The 7,285-nt window shown below is 38.8% G+C and overlaps 1 protein-coding gene across 1 annotated transcript in view; it reads left to right on the forward strand.

Annotated features, from left to right (window-relative positions):
* Positions 1-4,553, forward strand: part of LOC144581672 (uncharacterized) — a 69,995-nt gene extending 65,442 nt beyond the window's left edge. The window contains exon 3 of the mRNA XM_078366062.1: positions 4,419-4,553. The gene's annotated coding sequence lies outside the window, so the exon portion shown is untranslated. The remainder of the gene's footprint in view (positions 1-4,418) is intronic.
* The last annotated feature ends 2,732 nt before the right edge of the window (positions 4,554-7,285 follow it).

The raw sequence follows: 7,285 nt of genomic DNA on the forward strand, positions 1-7,285 counted from the left end.
GAGACCAGCCTGGCCAACCTGGTGAAACCCTGTCTCTACTAAAAAATTAGCTGAGCGTGGTGGCACGTGCCTGTAATCCCAGCTACTTGGGAGACTGAGGCAGGAGAATTGCTTGAACCTGGGATGTGGGGTGGCAGTGAGCCAAAATGGCACCACTGTACTCAACCTCAGACTGAGATTCTGTCTCAAAACAACAACCACAAAACATAGTTTAGATATTGTAGAAATATACAATCTACTACTTTTTAAGAATCTTAGGATGGTCAAATTAGCTTTTCCTTTGGTTTGGAGTCTGCCTTGGATGCTGACTGAGATGGATGGGTTTGCAAGGTAAAGCAAATGGTTGGTAAAACTTAGATCTTTGTAAATGGAGTGATGATTACTATAAATATGTTCATTGTCACTATCTAGAAATGCTTAAATTTAAGCATTCTCAATATACTTTTTGTTTTTTAAGACAGAGTCTCACCCACTCTGTTGCCCCAGGCTGGAGTGCAGTGGCTGGATCTCTGCTCACTGCAACCTCCACCTCCTGGGTTCAAGGGATTCTCTTGCCTCAGCCTCCTGAGTCACTGGGATTATAGGCACACACCACCAATCCAGCTAATGTTTGTATTTTTGGTAGAGATAGGGTTTCACTGTGTTGGTCAGGCTAATCTCGAACTCCTGGCCTCAAGTGATACCTCTATCTCAGCCTCCTAAAGTGCTGGGATTACAGGCAAGAGCCACTGAGCCCAGTCTTTCAATATACTTTTACTTGCTTAGAATCCAGGAATTAGAAATGTCAAGTATTTACATAATTAAAAACAAACAAAAAAACATGATTTCCCCTTTAAAAATATTTCTGTCCCAGCCTGGCATGGTGGTTCATGCCTATAATCCCAGCACTTTGGGAGGCCAAGGCAGGCAGATCACCTGAGTCCAGGTTTGAGACTATCCTGGACAACATGGTGAAAACTGTCTACAAAAAATAAAAATAAAAAATTTAGCTGAATACGGTAGTGCTCACCTGTAGTCTCAGCTACTCAGAAGTCTGATGAGGTGGAAGGATCACTGGAGTCCAGGAAGTCAAGGCTGTAGTGAGCCATATCTCACCACTGCACTCCCCGCTAAGCTACAGGATGAGACCCTTGCACCACTGCTCTACAGCCTGGGCAACAGTGTGAGACCCTGTCTCAAAAAAGAGAAGAGGAAAGATTTTTGTCCTTATCACATATTTGGGCAATGTTCCCCATTACCCCATCAAAAAAATTTTAATTAAAAATTTTGAATTATTATGCCTATAAGCCAAGTCTCTGATAGTTCAAAATAACAAAATGAGTGTTTTAGTACCTAAAGAAGAAGATCTACTGTTACCAAAAAAGGGAAAGTCAAGAATTGAGATGAAACCAGTTCAGGGGAAAAAGAAATCACATCAACTTGGCAAATGAATTATTTCTAGATAATGTATTCATAGCAGCTCTTCAAATTCCAGGTGATCTTAGTTGCTTTATAAAACAATACACTCTTTCAAACTCTTTAAAAAGGAAAAAAAATCACTTTGCCAAATGTAGAATACATTATTACCCTTTTACTGTCATTACCTCTTAATTTCTTTAGATGTTGTCTGGAAATAGAAAATATGTGGAAAGAGAGATATAAGCGTAAAGATTATGCTCTCCTTTTTTGAGGCCAGTTTTATTTCAATCTTGATAGTCATATCGAAGCACATGGTTACTCTGCAAATGATCCAAGTAAAATATGTGTTTTAAGATCTTTACTGACGTGTTGACAATATATAGCAATAAACAGTTTTATATAAAGAAGCCCAGTAGTAGGCAAATGTAAAAGTGTATTTTAGTTTGTATCAAAAACTAAAATAATAAACTTGACTGTTTACAACATTTTAAATTGAAATGTGTACCACATAGTTATTTGCCAACCCTCATTATAAGAGTCGGAAGATGGAAAATATGTTCCTTTCATTCCATTTGCCTTTAGTTCCATTTTAGAGACACACAGGAAAATTAAAAAGGAAAAATAGAGATATCCCAGAGTTCCGGGCAGCGCCAGCTTCCGCCACGGTCGCCATTGGAGAGCAGCCGCCATGGCTCTTCGATATCCTGTGGCCGCGGGCCTCAACAGGGGCTACAGGCTAACGAAGAACGTGAGCAAGCCCAGGCAGGCCACCACCGCGGGCGTCTGTCCAAACACACCAAGTTCGTGCGGGACATGATCCGGGAGGTGTGTGGCTTTGTCCCGGCGCGCCAAGGAGTTACTGAAGGTCTCCATGGACAAACGGGCCCTCAAGTTCGTCAGGAAAAGAGCAGGGACGCACATCAGCGCCAAGAGGAAGCAGGAGGAGCTGAGCAACGTCCTGGCCGCCAAGAGCAAAGCCGCTGCCAAGGAAGACGGAGCCCCTCCCCTGCCCTCTCCCTGAAATAAACAGCTCGACCCCCCACCCCCCCAAAAAAGAAAAAGAAAAATAGTCACCAAACTTACACTTTAAGAGAAATAAGTTTAAAGAAAATCTAGCTAGATCTAGAAATGAACACGCACGGCCAGGCGCGATGGCTCACGCCTATCATGCCAGCACTTTGGGAGGCCGAGGCGGGTGGATCGCTTAAGCCAAGGAGTTGGAGTCTGACCAATATGATAAGGCTTCGTCTCTACTAAAAATACAAAAATTAACTGGGCGTGGTGGTGTGCACCTATCATCGCAGCTACTTGGGAGGCTGAGGCGAGAGAATCTCTTGAACCCGGGAGGTGGAGGCTGCAGTGAGCCAAGATTGTGCCGATGCCCCCCAGCCTGGGTGAAGAGTGAGACTCCATCTCAAAAAAAGAGAGAGAAAAAGAAAGAAAAAAGAAGTGAATATGCCTAGAACTAACAAGGCAGAGGTACACATAGGTAGGATGGATAGATACATTTGGAAAGCATAGTTTTGTCTGCCTATATTCAATTGTCCAACCATACTTAGACTTGGTCTGTCTCTGATCCTTGAAGATCTTGAGCTTCTTAACTTTACACAACAAACTACGGTTCAAGTACTTTGCTGTTAAAATCTAGAGTATCATATGACTCTGAGTATAACCCTTATTTTCCTGGCTTTAAAGCCAGGCAAATTATTTATGTAATAGTTAAAAACAGAAAAATCTCTATGGAGTTTACTCAGTGCACAACCACCAAGAATAATACCAAAGGAAAAGAAATTCTAGTTAAAAGAAGAATAAATTCTAGTTAAAAAAAAAATCATGTTGCCAAATGTAGAATACATCATTACCCTTTTACTGTCATTACCTCTTAATTTATTTACATGTTGTCTGGAAATAGAAAATATGTGAAAATTGTGCTTCAATGTCATGAATGTGTTGAATTTATATATACATGTATGATTTCAGTTTGTTTATGAAATTAAACCATCTTCTCTGAGAGACACACATCTGCAAGACCTTTTGAACACGTGATGAGATCTCACAATCATGAGAATGGCATTTTAGGTGTGCTGTCTTTTAGGGTGAATGCACTACAGTTTTACTCAGTCTGTTCATGTGTTTAATTGCCTTCTGTTATTATTTTTTATGCAAGAAATCTAGCCAGAGACCAGTGAATCAAAACAATTACGTTTGGCTTTGTTCCTTCAAATGAGAACAGATCCTACCAATTGCAGCAAAGGTCACCCTTAACCTGAGAGCCTCATCCACACCTGTGCTTTCAATAATCTGTCTCAGATCATCTAGTCAGTAAGAATGGAGGGATTAGGGCATTGTTCAAGTAAATCAAGCCCCCAAAAATAACTTGGAAGAAAAAATATATTTTCTAAAGTACAACATTGTTACTAGTTTACACCAATTGGTTTGAAATATGCATTTTATTCACCAGATAAATAATTGCTCAACACTTCTCTTAGGTAGTTAATATTCATGTAATGATGTATGTGTGATACTAGCTATAGAAATCAAAATAGTGGTCAGGACTACATGGAAAACATTGAAACACACTGAACTGAGTCTTAACATTTGGAGAATCCTTGTAATATTTGAGCAGCAAGACTACTATTTTCATGTGATCACTGACTAGTATGGAGATGGGGCTGGGCGTGGTGGCTCATGTCTGTCATTCCAGCACTTTGGTAGGCTGAGACAGGTGGACTGCTTGAGGCCAGGAGTTCAAGAACGGCCTGAAAAACACAGCAAGACCCCATCTCTACAAAAAAACAAACAAAAAGAATAGAGAGAACAATATAATTCAGCAAACATAAAATGAACATTTTTGCCTTTCTGATATTATCATGTTCACAAAGATGCAGCCATGGTGGGAAAACTAGAATGGAGGTCATTTCTCCCAAATCTTTGACAAGACATTATCTTCTCTTTCTGCAGTTTTTAAGCTCTGATTTTTCTAAAGCATTATTGGCTTCTCTTACATCTCTCCACATCAGGTCCCTTTGTGATTGGCTGAACAGGCTGTCCAGACCGGCTTACCCAGAACTCCAGGAGAGGGAATCCAGGCTGGTTTGCAAATGCACAGAGCTCCTCCTGGGCCAGAGTTCCTTCTCTGCAGTGATGCTGGTTTTATTCTTGTTTTTCTCACTGTTTTTCCTTTAAGTACGTTTATTTCTAAAATATTACTTGTATTCATATATTTCAATGTCAGTTTTCCCCTTATTATTTAACTCTATCATCAGTTCCTAAATTCATTTATTTCACATAATTGTTAAATTTTATCTTCTTGTAAAAAAGAATCTACTTGGGATTTATATTATATTAAACTTTTTTCCCTTATCTTTTAGTTAATTTGCTTTTCACTACATTCTAGTACATTTTTCTGTTTAATAGCATCTTAGCTACAGTTTTCTGTTCAATTCATCCACTTAGTATCATGCCACTTTCTACAGGATATTCTCACTTTTCATGTTTATCTTTATCCCTTGGAAAAAGAAGGTACATTTTCCGTTTTAACCTTGAGGTTAAAAAAATCACGTAACTTGGGTAACTCAATTTAACACTCTGGGAAATTTTGAAAATAAGAGTGAATTACAATGACCTTTTAGCATGGTTTGAATTATCTTGATCTCTTTAACCATCAATAGATACTCAAGGTTCATGTACAAACTTGGACTTGGGAGTTGGAATTCAGCATCAAAACCACCTTAAAGTAGATGAATATGAAAAGACAATATAGGGCCAGGCGCAGTGGCTCACACCTATAATCCCAGCACTTTGGGAGGCTGAGGCCGGTGGATCACGAGGTCAAGAGATCGAGACCATCCTGGTCAACAAGGTGAAACCCCGTCTCTACTAAAAATACAAAAAAAATTAGCTGGGCATGGTAGCACGCGCCTGTAGTCCCAGCTACTTGGGAGGCTGAGGCAGGAGAATTGCTTGAACCCAGAAGGTGGAGTTTGTGGTGAGCCGAGATCGTGCCATTGCACTCCAGTCTGGGTAACATCAGCGAAACTCTGTCTCAAAAAAAAAAAAAAAAAAAAAGACAATATAGGAAAAAGTAGAAGGGAATATCAAGAGAAGACAAGAGAAGTGTTGGTTTTTTTTTTTAAATAAAACTTTCAGAACCAATAATCTACTTATCTGATATTATTATCTTTATTTTATTAAACTTTTAATTTTAATTTCAGTAGTTTTGGGGGAACAGGTGGCGTTTGGTTGCATCGAAAAGTTCTTTAGAGATTTCTGAGGTTTTGGTGAACCCATCACCATAGCAGTGTTCGCTGTACCCAGTGTGTAGTCTTTTATCCCTCACCCCCTCTCATCCTTTCCTCCAAGTCTTCAAAGTCCATTGTATCATTCTATGCCTTTGCATTCTCATAGCTTAGCTCCCACTTATAAGTGAGAACACATACTTGGCTTTCCATTCCTGTTACTTCACTTAGAATAACGGTCTCTAACTCTATCCAGGTTATTGCAGATGCCATTATTTTGTTCTTTTTATGGCTGAGTAACATTCCATGTTATATATATGTATGCCACATTTTCGTTGCCCACTTGTTGGTTGATGGGCATTTAGGTTGGCTCCATATTTTTGCAATTGCAAATTGTGCTGCTATAAACATACATGTGCAGGTGTCTTTTTCATAAAATCACTTCTTTTCCTCTGGGTAGATACCCAGTAGTGGGATTGCTGGATCCAATGGTAGTCCTACTTTTAGTTCTTTAAGGAATCTCCATACTGTTCTCCATAGTGGTTGTACTAGTTTACATTCCCACCAGTAGTCTAAAAGTGTTTCCTTTTCACTACATCCATGCCAACATCTGCTATTTTTTAATTTTTTAATTATGACCATTCTTGCAGGAGTAAGGTGGTATTTCACTGTGGTTTGGATTTGCATTTCCCTGGTAATAGTGATGGTGAGTATTTTTTCATGTTTGTTAGCCATTTGTATATCTTCTTTGAGAATTGTCTATTCATGTACTTTGCCAATTTTTTGATCGGATTATTTGGTTTTTTTCTTCCTTATTTGTTTGAGTTCCTTATAAATTCTGGATATTAGTTCTTTGTCCAATGCATAGTTTGTGAGTATTCTCTCCCACTCTGTGGGTCATCTGTTTACTTTGCTGATTATTTCTTTTGCTGTGCAGAAGCTTTTTCATTTACTTAGGTCTTGTCTACTTTGTTTTCATTGCATTTGCTTTTGGATACTTAATCATAAACTTTTTGGCTAAGCCAATGTCAAGAATAGTTTTCCTGATGCTATCTTTTATAATTTTTTATGGTTTCAGGTCTTGGATTGAACTTTGATCCATCTTGAGATGGTTTTTGTATGAGGTGAGAGATGAGAATCGAGCTTCATTCTTCTCCATGTGGCTTGCCAATTATCCCAGCACCATTTGTTGAATAGGGTGTCCTTATCCACTTTATGTTTTTGTTCGCCTTGTGGAAGATCAGTTGACTATAAATATTTGGCTCTATTTCTGTGTTCTCTATTCTGTTCCATTGGTCTACATGCCTATTTTTATACCAGTACCCACATACTCTTTTGGTAACTTTAGCCTTGTGGTATAGTTTGAAGTCAGGTCATGTGATGCCTCCAGATTTGTTCTTTTTGCTTCATCTTGCTTTGCCTATGAGGGGTCTTTTTTTGTTCCATCTGAATTTTAGGATTATTTTTTCTAGTTCTGTGAAGAATGTTGATGGTATTTCGATGGGAATTGCATTTAATTTGTAGATTGCTTTTGGCAGTATGGTCATTTTCACAACAATGATTCGATCCATCCATGAGCATGAGATATGTTTCTATTTGTTTGTGCTGTCTATGATTTCTTTCAATAGTGTTTTGTAGTTTTCCTTGTA

This window comes from Callithrix jacchus, chromosome 3, assembly GCF_049354715.1.
Source record: "Callithrix jacchus isolate 240 chromosome 3, calJac240_pri, whole genome shotgun sequence".
In the NCBI taxonomy this organism is placed as follows: domain Eukaryota; kingdom Metazoa; phylum Chordata; class Mammalia; order Primates; family Cebidae; genus Callithrix; species Callithrix jacchus.